At 40.1% G+C, this 19,596-nt stretch overlaps 1 protein-coding gene across 10 annotated transcripts in view; it reads left to right on the plus strand.

The window, feature by feature from the left end:
* The window catches only part of SUPT3H (SPT3 homolog, SAGA and STAGA complex component), a 565,704-nt gene that overhangs the window by 189,977 nt on the left and 356,131 nt on the right, over positions 1–19,596 (plus strand). Inside the window, exon 2 of one of the 10 annotated variants that reach the window (XM_056563934.1) lies at positions 10,254–10,311. The exons of the other annotated variants lie outside the window; for them this stretch is intronic. The gene's annotated coding sequence lies outside the window, so the exon portion shown is untranslated. The remainder of the gene's footprint in view (positions 1–10,253; positions 10,312–19,596) is intronic. 10 annotated transcript variants of the gene reach the window in all.

Consider the following 19,596-nt stretch of genomic DNA (forward strand, 5'->3'; position numbering starts at 1 on the left):
TAGTATGCATATAAGTTTTTGTTGACAACAGGTGCACTTTAATGTCATTAGGGGTGGAGCTACAGACGGGAGGCAGAGTTGTAAGTATGAGACTCAGTTCACATTGTACGTTTTGTATAATGTGAACAGACTCCAGCTTTTGCTAAACTACAACTCCCAGCATGCCCAGACAGTCAAAGGCTGTCTGGGCATGCTGGGAGTTGTAGTTTTGCAACAGTTGGAGGCTCTCTGTTTGAGAATACATTGCATAACAGTGCTCTCTGCTGACATCTCTGCTTGTCTCGGGAACTGCACAGAGTAGAATAGGTTTGCTATGGGGATTTGCTTCTTAACTGGGTGGTTCCTGAGACGCATGTCATCAGAGAGCACTTAGACAGAAAATAACAACTCAACTTCAGAAGCTCATAAGTACTGAAAGGATGAATATTTTTAATAGAAGTAATTTACAAATCTGTTTAACTTTCTGGAGCCAGTTGATATATAAAAACAGTTTTTTTTCTCGGATAACCCCTTTAGCAAGGGCTGTGGGTGAGTGTTTTTTAAAAGAAAATAATTTTTTCAATGTATCATGTTTTTTTTTTTATTGAATTTTCAGGCTTAGTAGTGGAAGCCGTCTTATTGACGGAATCCATTACTAAACCGGGGCTTAGCGTTACCCCAAAAAACAGCTAGTGCTAACCCCCAATTATTACTCCGATACCCACCGCCACAGGGGTGTCGGGAAGAGCCCGTACCAACAGGCCCAGAGCGTCAAAAATGGCGCTCCTGGGCCTAGGCGGTAACAGGCTGGCGTTATTTAGACTGGGGAGGGCCAATGACAATGGTCCTCTCCCACCCACCCTGGTAACGTCAGGCTGTTGCTGCTTGGTTGGTATCTGGCTAAGAATAAAAATACGGGGAATCCTATGTATTTTTTTTATCATAAATAAATAAAGAAAAAAAATTGCATAGGGTTCCCCGTATTTTTTTTCTCAGCATGATACCAACCAAGTAGCAACAGCCTGACGTTATCAGGGTGGGCGAGGACCATTGTTATTGTCCCTCCCCAGCCTTAATAACGCCAGCCTGTTACCGCCTAGTACCAGGAGCACCATTTTTAGATGTTCCTGGCCTGTTGGTACTGGCTGTTTCTGGCACCCTGTAGCGGTGGGTATCGGGGTAATAATTGGGGGTTAGTGTTAGCTGTTTTTGAGGCTAACTTCAAGTCTCAGCTTAGTAATGGATTCCGTCTACAAGACGACTTCCACTACTAAGCCTGAAAATTCTGTTTAGAAAAGACACGACACAGTGGAAAAATTATTTTATTTTAAAAAACACTCCCCTACAGACCTCGTTAGCCATTTTATTAAAAGAAAAAAAATCTAGTTCATCGCTGTAATCCACCGAGTCTGCCACAGTCCTCTGCATACACGGAGCTGAAACGAGAAGAAAAAGAAACACAAAAAAGCCTTTGGCAACTCCCTGTCTGGGAAGACACTGGCAGAAGGGTCTATTCACATTATACAAAACGTACATAATGACTTCATCACTAGAGGGTGGAGCTACACGGACCCGACAGGGAGCGAGGTAGGTGAGGGGATCTCCTCTTCTTTATACACTATATACAGCTATCTATAGATAGCTGTATATTCTGTATACTTCCCAAAGGGGCTATAGGAGCAGGGAGTCCTGTCAGTAAAGTGACAGGATTCCCGGCTCCTGTATAGTATATACGGGTACACTATGGACCCCTGTATACTATACATACACTCCTCACCTCCTAACACACTGTGCACTGGGCGCTCGGCATCCGACCCATAGAGTGGTACCCTGAAGGCAGGGAAAAAATGCCACAGGGGACAAATTTGGTGTTTCCACACACACCAGAAAAAACGCAAGAAAAAACTGCCAAAATACAGGAAAAAGCTGTGACCGTTTTTAGTGTTTTTGCTGGCATTTTTTTTTTTTGGTATAAAAAAAACAAAACAAAAAACAAGTGGAAACCTGGCCTAATGGGGTATTCCGGTTTCCAGAATTGTTTTTATGTGTTGCTGGGTCTACAATGACAATTAAAAAAGAAAACATACTTACCTACTATGCTCCTACTGGGATCCCCCTGTGAAGTCCTCCGGTTCACTCTTTGGCTGCTACTTCTGAGACGAACTCCTCCCAGCAGTGACTGCCCCCTCAACCAAAACTGAAGTGCGACACCGGTGCGTTCAGCGGGTAACTGGAAAGCACCAAAGGAGGGGAGATTTGGATTAAATTATATTTGTGCCACAATGATCCACTCAACTTTATTCAAAAGTAGATGAAATGTCTCAAAGCCCAAAGTTAAGTACATAATTCTCGTCCCTACAAATCAGTTACATTTTTTGATTCAGCCAAGATCCTCTGAGCAGATTTTCTTTATCTCTTTGCATTACTGTAGAGGCTTCTACCTGCTTTTAGGTTCCTTCTCCCCCTTTTTTACAGTATATTCTGAACCCACCAACCAAAGGCTTGACTGCCATATCCATTCAATTAGTAGTTAAGCAGCGCTAATCCACGATTTACTGCTGTTGAGAAGTTGAAGTGAGGTGACACAGCTGTGTTATGAGAGTGAGTAACCTGCCCTGCCACATTACTAGTACATGTATATATTTCGCTCTTTTGCTAAATGTATAGTTGTGTATTCTTTATACCGATTCCCTGTCATTTACATTTTCCTTGCAGAATTTTTGTTATTGCTTAGTTAATGTACAGCATTGGTCGGACCTGTTTGTTGTTTATTCGGAGGAACTCCTCTGTCCATGTGCACATGTCCCACAGCCTTAAATGGATGTATTAAAATAAGGAGCCACTCCTCTCTATAACATTCAGAAACTCCATATGTAATACAGCATGTTCATTTAGGTAGTTTTATGATAACTGTGAATTATTTAAAGGGTTTGTCCAAGAAAATAGCATTAAAGCTTGGGCTGGACATAAAGGGGTACTCCACTGGAAAACATATATTTTTTTTAAATCAACAGGTGCCAGAAAGTTAAAGGGGTATTCCAGGCAAAACTTTATATATATATATATATATATATATATATATATATATATATATATATATAATCAACTGGCTCCGGAAAGTTAAACAGATTTGTAAATTACTTCTATTAAAAAATCTTAATCCTTCCAATAGTTATTAGCTTCTGAAGTTTTCTGTCTAACTGCTCAATGATGATGTCACGTCCCGGGAGCTGTGCATGATGGGAGAATATCCCCATAGGAACTGCACAGCTCCCGGGACGTGAGTCATCAGAGAGCAGTTAGACAGAAAACAACAACTCAACTTCAGAAGCTAATAACTATTGGAAGGATTAACATTTTTTAATAGAAGTAATTTACAAATCTGTTTATCTTTCCGGAGCCAGTTGATATATAAAGCCAGTTGATATATAAAAAAAAAGAAAAGTTTTGGCCTGGAATACCCCTTTAAACAGATTTGTAAATTAATTCTGTTAAAAAAATCTTAATCCTTCCAGTACTTATCAACTGCTGTATGCTCTACAGGAAGTTCTTTTCTTTTTGAATGTCCTTTCTATCTGACCTCAGTGCTCTCTGCTGACACCTCTGTCCATTTTAGGAACTGTCCAGAATAAGAGCAAATCCCCATAGAAAACCTATCCTGCTCTGGACAGTTCCTAAAATAGACGGAGGTTTTGGCAGAGAGGACTGTGGTAAGGCGGAAAGGAAATTCAAAAAGAAAAGAACTTCCTGTTTGGATCATAATAGCAGCTGATAAGTACTGGAAGGATTAAGATTTTTTTTTTAATAGAAGTAATTTACAAATCTATTTAACTTTCTGGTTGATTTAAAAAATAACGTTTTCCAGTGGAGTGCCTCTTTAAAAAAAAAAACAAATACAAAACGTTGTCACCTGTCCTGATACCCCACCACATGCATTCAACGATGCCCAATCTTGACTGAGCAGTGCTTCCTGCTTTTGTTTGGCATGCAGAAGGTGCATGCTCAGCTGATCATTGGCTAGGGCAGGCTACTGATACATCCAATGATATAACACATCATTGGATGTAGCAGTACTCTGCCCTAGCCAATGATCAGCTGAGCATGCACCTTCTGCATGCCAAACAAAAGCAGGAAGCACTGCTCAGCCAAGATTGGGCATCGTTGAATGGATGTAGTGGGGTATCAGGGCAGGTGACAAAGTTTTTTATTTGTTTGTTTTTTTGAGAGGCACATTAACAAAATGCAATCATGGCGGGTTTTATTTTATTATTTTTTTTTTTTACAGTGTTTAAATTGCGTGATAAGCAATAGAATAATTTTTGGGGTTGTAACAAACAATAACAATACCATATATGTGTATTTTCATGGTCCTGATTTGACCATGGCATATGAAGGCTTATACTACCCATGGTGGAGGTTTCCCCGCTCCTGGTAGTTATGGCAGGAGCCTGACTTTCATTCTGACTGCTGAGCTCCCGCCATCCTTGCACTGGAAAGCCTCACTGCTTTATTCTATTTATTCAAGGGGTGGGCTAGAAAAAGCACCTTTATTGTTGTCATTGTTGTGAGGATAAGCCTTGGATGGCTCAATAGGAGATAAGAACCAATACGGGAACGGTGGCAGGAGCCATTAACTGAGATTAACTGACAATACTGGAACCTTGGCAAGGTAAGTAACAGGTTCTAGACTACAGACACTGTTTAGTTTAGTCTAAATTCATGGACGTGAATAATATCTGTAAACCTATTCATGTTGCAGCCTTCAATAAGTGTCAAGAACAAGATAAAAAGCTCTACTTCCTGGTTGTGCTCATGGGAAGGGAAAGCAACAAATGAGAGCAGAAAGTCTTACTATTGTCTCATGCCCAGAACAGCCTTTTATTGACCTGTCATGGGGACACATGAACATAATCAGGCGAAAGACGGCGGAGGCGCTGCACAACTGTAGCCATGAAGAGAAGACTCGAGCAGCACAGGACAAAATAACTTTTGATAGAATTCGGGATAACATGCTTCGGCATACCCTAATGCCTTCCTCAGGTCCACTTATTGTTCCCAGGAGTTGATTATGCTCAGTTCTGGGTCGCTGGCTGTGGATGTCCTGTCTCTTGCTGTGCTGCCGCGGAAGCACAGCATGAGCCAGGACATCCACAACCAGCGACCCTAACTGAGCATAATCAACTTCTGGGACCTGAGGAAGGCATTAGGGTATGCCGAAACGCGTTCTTCCAAATTCTATCAATAAAAGTTATTTTGTCCTGTGCTGCTCGAGTCTTCTCTTCACGGCTACAGTTGTGCAGCGCCTCCGCTAAACCGGTTCATTTTACTCCTTTCGCCTATCTCCATCGGTCACCACTACTGGTGTCCGATACTGTTAAGAGGGCAGCAGCCAACTATCGTATTCACCTTTACTTACGCCACTTGCTGCTAACTTCGGTGCAGCTTCCAAAAAAAGGTCGGTCAGGGAGCTCCCCCTGTATATTTTTATCTCTTCAAATGAACATAATCAGTCACCCCTCTTACTAACAAGAAGAGGAGTCTTTTTTTTCCCCTCCCCAGCCATGTCCTGTAGATATGCCATCAATTTTAGTCACCCCAAGAAAAAAAAAGCCTCCTTCCCCTGCATCCACCATTCTGTCCATGTAAGGTCCTGCTCCAAAGGGAAGTACAGTTGAGTACACTATTTCCCCCCCCCCCCCCCACCGGGCGCATAATTGCTCATAAAATAGTCCCCAGAATCCCCCTTAAAATCTTGATCCCTATGTAGCCCATTATACCCACCACTCACAATGTAATCTTCTTTTGCAGTGGTGCCAGTCATTTCTCACCTGAACACTTTGGTGCTTTCCTCTCCAATTTATTGTCACTTCACTTTATCTACTATATCTTTCGAAGGAAACCATAGCAAATTTCTGCAAGTCAACTTGCATTCTGTTAAAAAAAAAAAAAAAAAAAAATAAAATACATAAGAAATGTGCAAACCATCAATTTATTATTTTTTTGTTCCTTAGTGAAGTTCTGAGCATTTTGTGGCAGAATAACTGTTTAAGCCCAATACAATTCATTTTGTTTCCATGAAATAGCATGAGATCTGTGGCCCGTAAGCCCCGATCACATGTTTTCAGCTGAATCATGAAAACACAATTATAGACGAGATCCTGATGAGGTCATATATGGCAATAAGAGGTTGATAGATTTCACATCCCGCTTCAGTGAGACAATGCGGATCTCCTTAGGAAACGCTAATATTTCCTCATTCCTTTTGTGTAAGATCAAAGGATCCCTATTGCTTGCTGAGAGGGAGAAGGTTCCAAGTGTAGCCGGCAAAAAAAAAAAAAATGACGACTTTATTGCTTTACATTGAGTTTCATTAGACAGAAACCATTTGAACGGAAATATTGTGAAACAAGCTTACATGTTTAAAAGCTTTGAGCAATGTGTGTCTATAAACTGTACTCTGGCAAATGAAAGCAAGAAACTGTGTAATCTGTAGGAAATTCAGCTCAAGGCGGTGAGCTTGTAAGTTAAAGAACTTAGAATGTTTTAGTTGGAACCGTTTCGGAAGAGCTATTATTTGAAAGGAAAATGAAAGTCTATAGTTATCTGGTAGGGAATGTCTCTCAATTACAGTGGCGTCCATGAATCCTGGATCTGAATGAAGATTTGGCACAATGTAGCCTCATCTGTATTTTCCTTTGAATGAAAAACAGCATGTGTGAATTACATTTCCTATAATATAGTCCATATAGTCATAAAAGGCAGCAAGAAATGAAATAAACATGGTATAAAATTATACCCGGCTGCATGCAACTTGTCTTTTTCTTTTATCTCATTTGTTCACATTTAGTTAAGAGACCTCCCACACCCTGTGAATCAACAAGATAGGAATATATGAAAATTGTCTGGAAGTTAAAGGGGTACTCTGGCACAAAGACATCTTATCCCCTATCTAAAAGATAGGGGATAAGATGTCTGATCGCGGGCATCCCGCCGCTGGGGACCCCCGCAATCTTATATTCGCAACCCACCTGTTTGAGCTGCACGCAACAGTGCCAGCTCACAAACTGCCGGGTGGCGACCACGGGGCCGGAGTATCGTGATGTCACGACTTTGCCCCCCGTGTGACGTCACCCCCCGCTATGCAAGTCTATGGGAGGGGGTGTGACGGCCAAGTGGAAATTAAACCTTATAGTTATGCCTAAATTGCAGAACTCAAGAAGATAAGTGCATTCCAAGTTGGCCTATTTGGTCTCCACTAGGAAGTGCCTCTATTTTTCGTCTTGTTTAAACAGCATATCAAACTGGTTTCTTGAACATGACGACGAGTTGACTGTGCGCAAATGGCCTCATGACCATAGGGACCAAAATCGCTGAGGAATGTTTCCAGTACCTTGTCGAAAGTATGCTCGACCTACAGGCATACGCTTGTAGTAACACAAAATCTTGTATTTGCCTACCCAGGGGTAGAGTAGGTGGCCCTACATTCGAATGGGAGGATGTGAAACAGGAGGCTTGCATTGTAACTGTGATGTCAGCACCGCCCTCCCGTCTCCAAGAAGTTCTTTATATAAATAAATAAATTAAATAAACAAGCGTACATCTGAAAAGCAGCAACAGAGTTTTTACGGAGGTGTAAAAAAAATAATTTTCTAGGAAACAACTTAGGGAAAATGGTAGGATTACAAATAATGCTATATTAATGGTGGGATTACAAATAATGCTCTATTAGGAAAATAGGGTCAGACTCCCCCTTTTACTTTAAAGGGGAACCCCAGTACTACACATCTTATCCCCTATCTACAGGATAGGGGATAAGTGTCTGATCGTGGGGGATCCGGCCACTGGGACCCTCTGCAATCTCCTGCCCGGCACCCCAGTAATCTGCATGCACGCAGTGATCTCCGCTCTGTCCTGGATTACTGTTGACCACAGCCCAAAGCTGTGGTCAACACACCCCCTCCATACATCTCTACGAACACTGTATTTTCATCTCTCCCATAGACATGAATGGAAAAGGCGGTGTCGACCACGGCAACTCCGGAGCCAAGCACATCGGATGTTCTGAACATAAATGTTAAGAACACTGGGATGCCGGGCCGGAGATTCAACCACTGGGCCCCTGCGATTAGACATCTTATTCCCTATCCTGTGGATAGGTGGTAAGATGTCTAGTTCTGGAGTTCCCCTTTAATATTACCAACATTGTATGTATTAAGTCCTGAATGCTTTGCCATGTAATATTTCTATTGCCAAAGTTTTAAATCTTTTTTAAATAATTCTACTAGGTTTGTTTATGTTTGGATGTAAAACCTGCAATTTTCTGTTCTGTGCCTGTTCTGTCCCCAACCCATGGAAATAAGCTATTTTAGTAGCGATTTGCAGTAATGTTTACTTGCTTTGTTACTGTAATATAGTATTGATATCTAAAAAATAATTTTAGATAATCAAAAAAAAAGAGTTTGTAGGATAAAAATTTTGTACAACACCCCCCCCAAAAAAATCAGAAAATCAGTCTGCTCACCTTGAGTGATACAATATTTAGTCACAACTTTGTATGTGGCTCAGTTGAGAAAGATGGTCAGAAGCATCAGCTGCTGCAGTCCTCTTTATTGAGAAGATCTGTGTTTCACAATTAGTCTGAGCCTCTTTTCCCAGCTGTCTGAATGCACATTAATTACTTATTATTTTATTATTATTTTATCTATTCCCATTGAGGTTTTCCTGTCTGAAAGATAAATCTGAGACAATCTTTTAATAAGTTATCTTGTAAAATAAATCTTTAATTTAGATGAAATTGTGAGAACATACAAACTTTATGTAGTTGCACTGTCCTATACAGAGTCCATTTTGTAGAGATGGCATTTAGAATATTTTTTACACTTGTAAAGTAGCAATTTATTTGCTGTGCTGAGTGGAGAGTATGTTGGGGCCACCAGAGAAAATTAAATGGGCACTGTCAGATTCCAAAACTTTTTATATGTTGTTTATCTTGGCAAAACATAAGAGTACCTGTTATCAAGAATACTTTTCATATGTTGTTCTTTAATGTCTCCCTAACAACTTTCTAATTTGATGTAATTACCAAAAATTTTTATTTATCTCTTTATTTTTAAATCTAAAATATGACCTCTAGGGGTCTCCCTACATGTCCCCAGTCTCTCATTGATTTTGGACTCATGCTGGCCTGGCATGAGTGCGAAATCTCGGTGCAGCCGGACACTGACAAGAAAGCACAGAGCAGCTCCCTGCCTGTCAATCAGACAGGCAGGAGTGAGTGCTTTTCCCGCAGTAGAGCACGCTCCTGAATGGCCGGCTGCATCATCAGGCTCCGCCCCCTTAGAGGGAGAGCCGGCGCATGCTTGCCAAAAGTCAGTGTAATGCAGCTCTGCTATGCAAAATGATCAGGTCCGCCTTCCCCAAGCCTGGTCGAGGTCTTCTATATACAAAGTAAGTTTATTTGACCCAGTGCATTAGAAATATAGATCTAGATCTATATCTATATATAGAAGGGCGGAAGTGAGCCCAGACAGGCTTCAGCTGACGTCACACCTTCCGGGCCACTCCCCCTTTCTCTCTTACAGTTGGCCGAGAAATGAGCTGCCGTACAGGGACAGATTAAGGTAGGGGGAAGGGTTTAAAAAAAAAAGTACAATTAGTGTCTAATAAGGGTGAATAAGGGTAATTAGGGTGAATAAGGGACAGTTTAGTTCATGATAGGTACTCTTTAACCTTTCTAATATGCTTCATAAGAGAATTTTATTTCCTTTTTATAGAAATCATGGCTTTGTCCAAGCTGAAGCACAGGCATTGGCGAAGTCCATTAAGTGAGGATGGGCTAGCACTCCCTCCGTGCTCTCTCCTGTCTGATAGTACTCCTCTGTGCTCTCTCCTATCCTATCAGACAGGAGAGAGCACGGAGGAAGTGCTAGCCCACCCTCACTTACTGAACATTGTCCATGCCTGTGCTTCAGCTTGGACAAAGCCATGATTTTATAAAAAGGAAATAAAAATTTCTTATGAAGTGTATTAGAAAGGTTACTGTTTTGCCAAGATGTACAACATGTAAAAAGTATTTGTATCTGACAGTGCACATTTAAGGCCTACTCTTCATCTATAAATCTATTGCCTTGTAATCTCTGATGTTATCATTGTACTTACAGGAGATATAATAAATAGGATCTCATAGTTTAGTTGTCAAACAATTTAGTGATTAGCCACAAACATCTCCGATGGACCTCTAAGACATTAAGTTAAGTCTTAAATTTTTTTGTCAGAGCCAGGACTTGTTAGATGCTTTTCAGTCAAGCCAGTCCAAGCCGGAACATATGTACCGTAAGTATCATTAGTGCTACTGATCTTTTTGGCCTGCAGATTGCAAAAGCTAGCCATACACTGCATTAATTGTCGTATTTCAGTGAGACCGGCCCATAACCTAATATGTACAGGTCGTACCGACTCTCCTGTTAGTGGTTGTCAGAGGGAAAAAGGACTTGGCTATTGGATTTCATCATACCTGGTCCTTTTGTTCTTAGAAGAGATATATAACACATGCATAATTGCTGTGCCAAATGTGTATTTATATGGGGGGTTGGGAATAATTGTTGTCAGCCAAACAAGCTTTTTTTTAGCTGAAAGGTAACATAAGAGCAAACACAAAATCTCAATGAGTAATGCATTATTTAACTGCTCATTTAAAGGAAAACTGTCAGCCAATATACTGGGTTATAGTGTGGGTGACCTGGAGTTCAAAGAAGGTTCACTTACAAAAATCGGCCCAGTTGTCTCTTTCAGCTCCAGAAGATCCTTGGCTATATTCAGTCAATTGTACGCAGGAGAAAGGGCCTCACTGGCTGGCCTCCCCTGCCTCTGCCCGTCTCCTTACACAGCCTCACCCTCTATTAACATATAGCCAAGGATCTTCTGGAGCCAAAATCCAAGGAACAACTGGGATGATTTTTGTAAGTGAACCCTTTTTGGACTCCTGGTCTCCCTCACTATAACCCAGTGTATTGGGTTTAGTGTGGGTGATCAGGCTGACAGTTGTCCTTTTAACTTCTCACTTTCATAGTATGCCACCTTTTTCAGCTAGTCAATATGTAAAGTCTCATGTTAGAGCTGTCAACTATTAATATTGTGAAGTAGAAAAATGTACGTGCTCAGCTCAATGGGGGAACAATTAAAATTCTATTTGCTTTGTAGGCCACTCTTTATTCTATAGTAAAATTCCATTGATGATTTACATTTCTAGTCCTATGTAGCTTACAAAAAGTTTTTCTTAATTTGTTGAAGATTTTTTATTGTATTATTTACTAATATAATTAATTATGTTGAGTTTTTGTTCTCTACATTACTCCTCCTTTTCTAGTAGTCCTCCTGCCAGCGAAGAACCAGAATTGTTAGTCTTACTGATTTGTAGCTGACTCCCACCAGCCCTTGAGAGGCCTTGAGTCTTACCATTGAACTGTGTTGAGTAAGAAAAATAATTAGTGGTTTTTCAGGTGCGAGCTACATGGAAAGATTGGTTACATTGAGTATATTTAGCTTGGATTTAAGAGGACTAATGGGAATATTAGAAAACTCAAGGGGATAAAACACTGCATTATTCAATCAAGCCAATGTCTACCGGGAACTAGACACTTAAACAATGTCTACTCAAGAAGATCATGTAACATCGGAGAGTGAGTGTGTGTTCATCCCCAGATAAACATGTAAGAGTGATGGATTCTCATGAATGGTAATCCGTCCAGCCACCGGATTCTTGCTGATGAACATGTGTTCTGTCATTTGTACAGTAGACTGTACAAGACGTACTTAATTATTTGCTCTTGTTACATGAGTTTCTTCCGTGCTGCAGGGCTCTCCAGAGCAGTCACTGACAAGGAAGGGCTGCATGTAATTTGTCTGTCTTTCAAAGGCTGAACCCTCAGGTTACTCTCGATAAGCATACTATAGTAATTAGCTTGAAAGTGCTTTGTAACAATACAATCCAGGATACTGTACCAGGATACGTTGCCTGTTTTTCATCATGCATTATTTTTTTCTTTTTAATGTGATATTTGTTATAGATTGTATTACTTAAACAAAACAACTTTCATTTGTACAAATTATTTTAATAAAAAAATGAATGTAGTGATAAAAGAAAGCTTTGATAAATTATTTAGCTGTATTAGATATTTTGTATCTATTTATTAAACTTCATCTCTACAGTACAGAAATCTTTTAACTTTTAATTGACAGAAAAAAATAGCAGTCTGTGGTTGAATGAATTTTATATCTGATGAAAAAAAAAAATAAACAGATACAAAGCATCCATGCAACTTTGATTATTTTCCTTAATATCCATGAAAATGTATTCAATTGGATATAGCAATTTGTTCACAAATTTACTTCCCTTGTCTCGCCCCTCAAAAGCACCTTACAGTTCATACTTTTGCTAAATCATTGTGGTTTGCATTTTCCCAAAGTACACTTATATTTTTTAATGCAATCAATTTTATTTTTCTATTTTACATAAGTTGGCCTACTTTGAAAACTCTTAAAGATCCAAGGTCCAATTTTTCCTACATGTTATTATGCAAAAGTCCAAAAAACACAGTTTTAAATTAAGTCCCAGTTGTCTTATAATTTAGCTTAATTGGTAATGCAGTAAATTCTACAATTGAAATAATTTATGCTATATATATATATATATTTTTTTTTTTTCAATTTAGCCAGCTTTAAAATATCCAAAGATCAAGTTCCAATTTTCTCCTTTTCTTTGAAATTCTTTGCAAACCATTTTGCTGTTCTTACATATAGACCCTAGTAAACATTTCAAAGATTAATTTTATGTTACCTGGAATGTTTAATTTTTTTAAAGAATTTATTTTTATTTATTTTTTAAAGAATGTGAAAGTAAATGTTGGTATGACTGTTGGATGGATCTTATTGTTGCCCACTACCAATAAGGCATTTCCTCTGTGCAAAACTTCCAATACCGATGAGCTGAACCTGTACGTCAAAGTTTGAAAAACACAGTTTTAAGTTAGTTCCCATTCACCAATCTTTCCACAAATTTGCTTAACCTTGAGATTCAGAAGTAATATCTTATTTTTTAACTAAATATATTGTATTTATTATAGTTTTTGTCTTATTTGGTCTTCTTCAAAAAAAAATCTAATATCCAGTTTACTATTTTCTCCTGATTATTATCATTATTATTATTATCCCAAAGTTCATAACACAGTCTTATATTTTTACACAGATTTACCTTGTTGCCTCGGGATTTCCTCACAGTTAACATCTCACTCATCTTTAAATTTACTACATTGATAAATATATTGTGCTGTATATTTCCCAATTTTAATTCACATATTTATTTTATGAATTATACATAAATATATTTATTAGCTATTTGGCTTACTATACTTTTTGTTAATATCCAGGTTTCACTTTGTGTTACGATTAATTGTTACAAAAATTTCCAAACCATACTTAAATTAGGTCCCATTTTCTTTTCATCACGCTAGTAAACGTTTAAATAATTATATGAATGTTTTAATGCATTTATCTCCATAAATGTTGATCTATGTCAGTTGATCTCAGTTTTTTGTCATTTGACATGCGTACATTTTACATTGAATTCACTTTAACATTTTTTAACCCTTACACATTTTTTAAAACTGAGCAACATGTTAAATGGAAGAGATAAACTGTTTTAAAAGTGATTGAGTTTTCACACCAGCTTTGAAGATTTACGTGAAGACCACACATCTTTCTTCACCCCCTTAGATAAATGAACATTGCATGAAAGGAGCTCTGTGTGCTATGGAGAAATAGACGCTTTTAGTTTTACATGGGATGCTACAGAGTGAAAAGGACTCTTAATATTCTCCACATGGCAGCTTCTGTTTAATTGCAGAAAGCCTCGGCTTCTCTGTACATGTTGTAAATCGTTTAGTAATATCTGGTGCTGGATGAGCATACCAAGGCAATGCAGTTACGCTGTGGTAGGCATCTGGAGGCACATAAAATATTTTGTTTTTATCCTATGCCATCTTGGGCAATAAATCTTGGGTCTTTGATGTGCCCATCATTAGGGTTTTGCTGTACATATTTTTCATATTTCTCCGTGATTCATTTAATCAAACCAGCAAAAAAATTGAATATCTTGTAATTATAACAGGATTTTTTTTTTTATCCCGAAAACTGCTCCTATTATCACCTAATTTTAAGATTCCTTGGCAAGGTTGTAACCTCGAATGACTGAGTGCTTCTGTGGGACGCAGTTTGAAGGAAGGATTAATGGTGAACACTTTCTGTAAAGCTTTTCAGTACAGGGAACCCACAAACTTGTATCTAATCCCCATGTGTTTTAATAGGAGCAAAATAAAACTCTACATACATGTTGTAATCACACTGTGTACCTCACCGAGAACTCTTCACGTAGGTCATAGTCTGAAATGCCATTGATTTGTGATGCCTCTCTTTATGGTACTTTAAGAAGTGTTATTTAAGTCTTATACCCTATTACCATGAATAAAATTGGTCATTTGGGTCTCTGACGATATTAGGATTTTTTGTTGGGAACATAAATGAGGGGGATAGCTTTAGAAATGAAGCACAGCATGAGACAAATGTATTCTTTACTTTGTGTTCTTTACTTTTTTCTTTTTTATGCCTCCTCTGACAGATTTGATAAATCTAAAAGCAAATGCATGTCAAAAAGATTACAGAACAATGACATTTTACTATTTTTTTTTTTTTTGCTCACCATAGAAAACACATTTACAATTACCCTATTAGTGATATATGGGTTAATAAAGGGGAGTGCCATGTTCATAAGCTCCATCTATTTGCATGAGCAGTGAGTGGCTACAATGAGTATCATTTACTTTGGAGGCCCAGACACCAAAATATATTATATGAACAGCCAGTTTATTTCAACAGGAACTGTGTAATGCATAATTTCTCCTGCAGGGGCTCTGCAGTAAATTTGAACAGTGTGTACAACATTACCCTACAGATTATAGCTGATCATTGGAGGTCCCAACTGGGGGACACTTTGGGATTAATTTTTTAAAGGAAGCCGTTCTAACAAGTAGCAATTATATAACACAGGGAACCTCTTTAGATACAGGAAACGATCAAAAGGTACATTCTTTATCTTCACACCTGTGCACAGGCTAACCGGAAGCATCTCTGGCTGTAATCCAATTAGGCACAAAGGAAGAAATGTCCATCTGTAGGATGTGCAGTAAAATGATGCTTCTTTATTCAATCAATCTTACTTAGTACACTGACGATTGTTCTTACCATACCATGACATACCATAACTAAGGGTTGTTAAGAATCGAAACTTTTTTATTTCCATAAAGTTTTTAATTTTTTGACAGCTAAACAACATAATAAACTTGAGAAGGCCTCTCCTCAAGCAAGGAATAAGGCATCGTTCGCAAACATATTGTAATAAAAGAGAGCACGCATGTCCAGGGGAAGGGTCCAAAGATCTATAGACCTCCTGTGGGGCCCAATTTTTTTCATAGACTGCATGTTTCCTTTTTTTCCCTAGCTTGCCAGTTCCTCCATACCACAAATTATCACTTTATTTAGCTAAGCTGGAGGGTCTGGCAAACATCAATTCACTGGATTCAAAAGTTTTGCAGTTGTTAATAGCAGAGTAGATCAGATTTTTTTCAGGCAGAACAAGGGGTAGGGTACCTACAGTAGGATAAGTGCTGTAGAATGCTATAGTCTCCAAGACCTCTTCCCAAAAGGGCCGCTACTTAGGGCAGGAGAGCCAGATGTTTAATATTGCACCTGGAGTTTTACCAAAGTGCCAATAATGGTGGGTATCTACCAGATGAAGTCGGGACAACCATTTGGGAGTCCTGTACCACATAGCCAAGAGCTTGTAAGCATACCGAGAGAAGCCGGTAGAACATTTCATAATGAGTTTGACCTCTCCCCTAGGGGAGAAAGTACCAAGTTCAGAACTCCAAGTAAGCTGGAAACAAGGTGTACTAGTGGTCATGGCGGAGTGCAGTTAGTCATTGATGCAAGAGATAATGCTGTCTGGGAGCTTAGGGAGTAGTTCATATTTGTCGAGCAAAGAGCGAGCGCGGAGCATTGATATTCTGGCTTTCAGACTTCTCATTACTTGCCATAAAGGAATTTGATCCAGAAAATATATTTTAGACCAGAACATAGAAGACAGCAATGATTGCGGGTCATTCAACCCCGCCACATACACATCTCTCTTTACCCTCCCAATCTCGTCAAAATGATTTCTTAGGTCCAGATATTGGCTAAGATCACACAGAGGGACATTGGGCGAAATCACTCTATCTGTGGCCCGGGAGGTTAGGTAGTATTTATAAACTTAGTGTCTCCATGGTCAAAGGGTTGAGTGTCAATGGCAATCGAAAGTCTATGAGATAGGATTAAAGAGCCCCACGCAGTTCGTCATCTAGAAAGTGGTTTTCAACCTCAGCATAGGGAAGTTGAGATGAGACGCGTGTCAAATGCAGCCTCATCTCATCCATGTTTCTGTACTTAGACTTGAGACTGTGGTACAGTCTTGGTCTCGACCACAAAAAGCTCTGGAGAGCTATGGGAATAGTTTTTAACCCCTCAACTACATGTAGTGTGTATGTATATAGGAGCTGAGCTGAGCTCCCTTCATATCCTTTTGGTCCCGGCTGCTATCAGCAGCCCTGACCCACGGCTAATGCCGGACACAGACCATTGGGCCGATGCCCAGCATTAACGATTTAGATGCCACGATCAAAGTTGATTGCGGCGTCTACAATGCCGAAAATACACCCTCGGCAACTCAGCGGAGCTGATCAGTATCATCACGGGAAATTGCGATGTCTCGATTAGCTAAGAGGACAGTGGGAGGGCCCTTACCTGCCTCCTTGCTGTCCAATCGATTCTCCAAGGCTCTAGTAAACCTCAGCAGGCTGGAACAATTAAGTACCGATAACACTAATCAATGCTATGCCATGGCATAGCATTGAACAGTGTATGCAATCTAATGATTGCATGTAATAGTCCCTTATGGGGACTAAAAAATAATGTAAAAAAAAAAAGTTAAGAAAAATAGTTAATGGGTTTTAAACCCTGCCCTAATAAAAGTTTGAATCACCCCAATTTTCCCATAAAAAAATAAACATAAACATGTGGTATCACTGCGTGCGTAAATGTCTGAACCATAAAAATATTATGTTAACTAAACCGCACGGTCAATGGTGCATGCATATTTATGGTCACTTTGTATACCCTAAAAAATGTGTAAAAAGCGATCAAAATGTCCCATCAAAACTAAAAAGGTACCGATAAAAACTACAGACCATGGCGTAAAAAATTAGTCCTCATAGAGCCCTGTATACGGGGGGGGAGTTATAGGCGTCAGAAGAGAAAATTTTTAAATCAAACCTATATAAAGTTGGTATAATTTTAATTTGTATGAACCTACAGAATAAAGTGCACTGTGTAGCATCTGAAGCCCCCAAAAGTTCCAAAATGACGTGTATTGTTTATTTATTTTTGGTTTCGCCATATATTTTGTGGTGAAATGGTTGATGTAATTACAAAGTACAATTGGTGGCGCAAAAACAAGCCCTCATATAGGTCTGTAGGTGGCAAATTAAAAGCGTTATGGTTTTTAGAAGGTGAGGTAAGGTGTGGCTCCTATAGATAGGGTCACATTTAAGATTTTCAATTTTCCAAAATTAATTTTAAAATTAGAGACAGACCATTTTGGTATGTGGTAGTGCTTCAGCTGGGTTAGAGACAACGAGGAGTAAATCATCTGTGAAAGCAGTGGTTTTGTGTGTGACATACCAAAAATCAGTCAGTTTCATCATACTTTAGGGTGCATTCTGTCTAATACTCCACTGTGCTTTCTTTCACATACAGTGGGGAGAACAAGTTTTTCATACACTGCCAATTTTGCAGGTTTTCTTACTTACATAGCATGTAGAGGTCTGTAATTTTTATCATAGGTACTCTTCAACTGTGAGAGACGGAATCTAAAACAGAAATCTAGAAAATCACATTGTATGAGTTGTACAAAATGAATTTGCATTTTATTACATGATATCAGTAATTGATCACCTACCAACCAGTAAGAATTCCGGCTCTCACAGACCTGTTCTCCACTTATTACCTGTGTTAACTGCACTTGTTTGAGCTTGCTACCAGTATAAAAGACACTTGTCCACACACATAATCAAACATACTCCAACATTTCCACAATGGCCAAGACCAGAGAGCTCTGTAAGGAAATCAGGTATAGAATTTTAGACCTGCACAAGGCTGGGATGGGCTACAGGACAATAGGCAAGCAGCTTGATGAGAAGGCAACAATTATTAGAAAATGGAAGAAGTTCAAGATGACGGTCATTCTCCCTCGGTCTGGGGCTCCATGCCAGATTGTCACGATGCCGGCTGGCAGGAGGTGGATCCTCTGTGCCAGAGAGGGATTGGTGTGGACCGTGCTAGTGGATCGGTTCTAAGTCACTACTGGTATTCACCAGAGCCCGCCGCAAAGCGGGATGGTCTTGCTGCGGCGGTAGTGACCAGGTCGTATCCACTAGCAACGGCTCAACCTCTCTGACTGCTGAAGATAGGCGCGGTACAAGGGAGTAGACAGAAGCAAGGTCGGACGTAGCAGAAGGTCGGGGCAGGCAGCAAGGATCGTAGTCAGGGGCAACGGCAGGAGGTCTGGAACACAGGCTAGGAACACACAAGGGAACGCTTTCACTGGCACAAGGCAACAAGATCCGGCGAGGGAGTGCAGGGGAAGTGAGGTATATATATGGAGTGCACAGGTGAACACACTAATTAGAACCACTGCGCCAATCAGCGGCGCAGTGGCCCTTTAAATCGCAGAGACCCGGCGCGCGCGCGCCCTAGGGAGCGGGGCCGCGCGCGCCGGGACAGGACCGACGGAGAGCGAGTCAGGTACGGGAGCCGGGGTGCGCATCGCGAGCGGGCGCCACCCGCATCGCGAATCGCATCCCGGCTGGAGGCAGTATCGCAGCGCACCCGGTCAGTGGATCTGACCGGGGCGCTGCAGTAACGAGAGTGTAGCGAGCGCTCCGGGGAGGAGCGGGGACCCGGAGCGCTCGGCGTAACACAGATCTCACCTCGTGAGGCATCAGTGATCATGAGGAAGGTGAGGGATCAGCCCAGAACTTCACGGCAGGGACCTGGTCAATAACCTAAAGAGAGCTGGGACCACAGTCTCCAAGAAAACCATTAGTAACACATTACGCTGTCATGGATTAAAATTCTGCAGCGTATGCAAGGTTCCCCTGCTCAAGCCAGCACATGTCCAGGCTCGTCTGAAGTTTGAATAAAGAAAGATGGATGATCCAGCACTGAAAGAATAGCAGCTTTATTGTAAACCCTCAAGTTAAAACTGCATACAATCACTTCAAATAGTCTGATTCAACTTGATGCATTTTGAGCGCATGCACTCTTTGTCAAAATATTGAAGTTTGCCAATGGCCATCTGGATAATCCAGAGGAGGAATGGGAGAAGGTCATGTGGTCTGATGAGACAAAATAGAGATTTTTTGCTCTAAACTTTACTCTCAGTGTTTGGAGGAAGAAGGATGAATACAACCC

Source organism: Hyla sarda, chromosome 3 (assembly GCF_029499605.1).
Source record: "Hyla sarda isolate aHylSar1 chromosome 3, aHylSar1.hap1, whole genome shotgun sequence".
NCBI classification, from domain to species: domain Eukaryota; kingdom Metazoa; phylum Chordata; class Amphibia; order Anura; family Hylidae; genus Hyla; species Hyla sarda.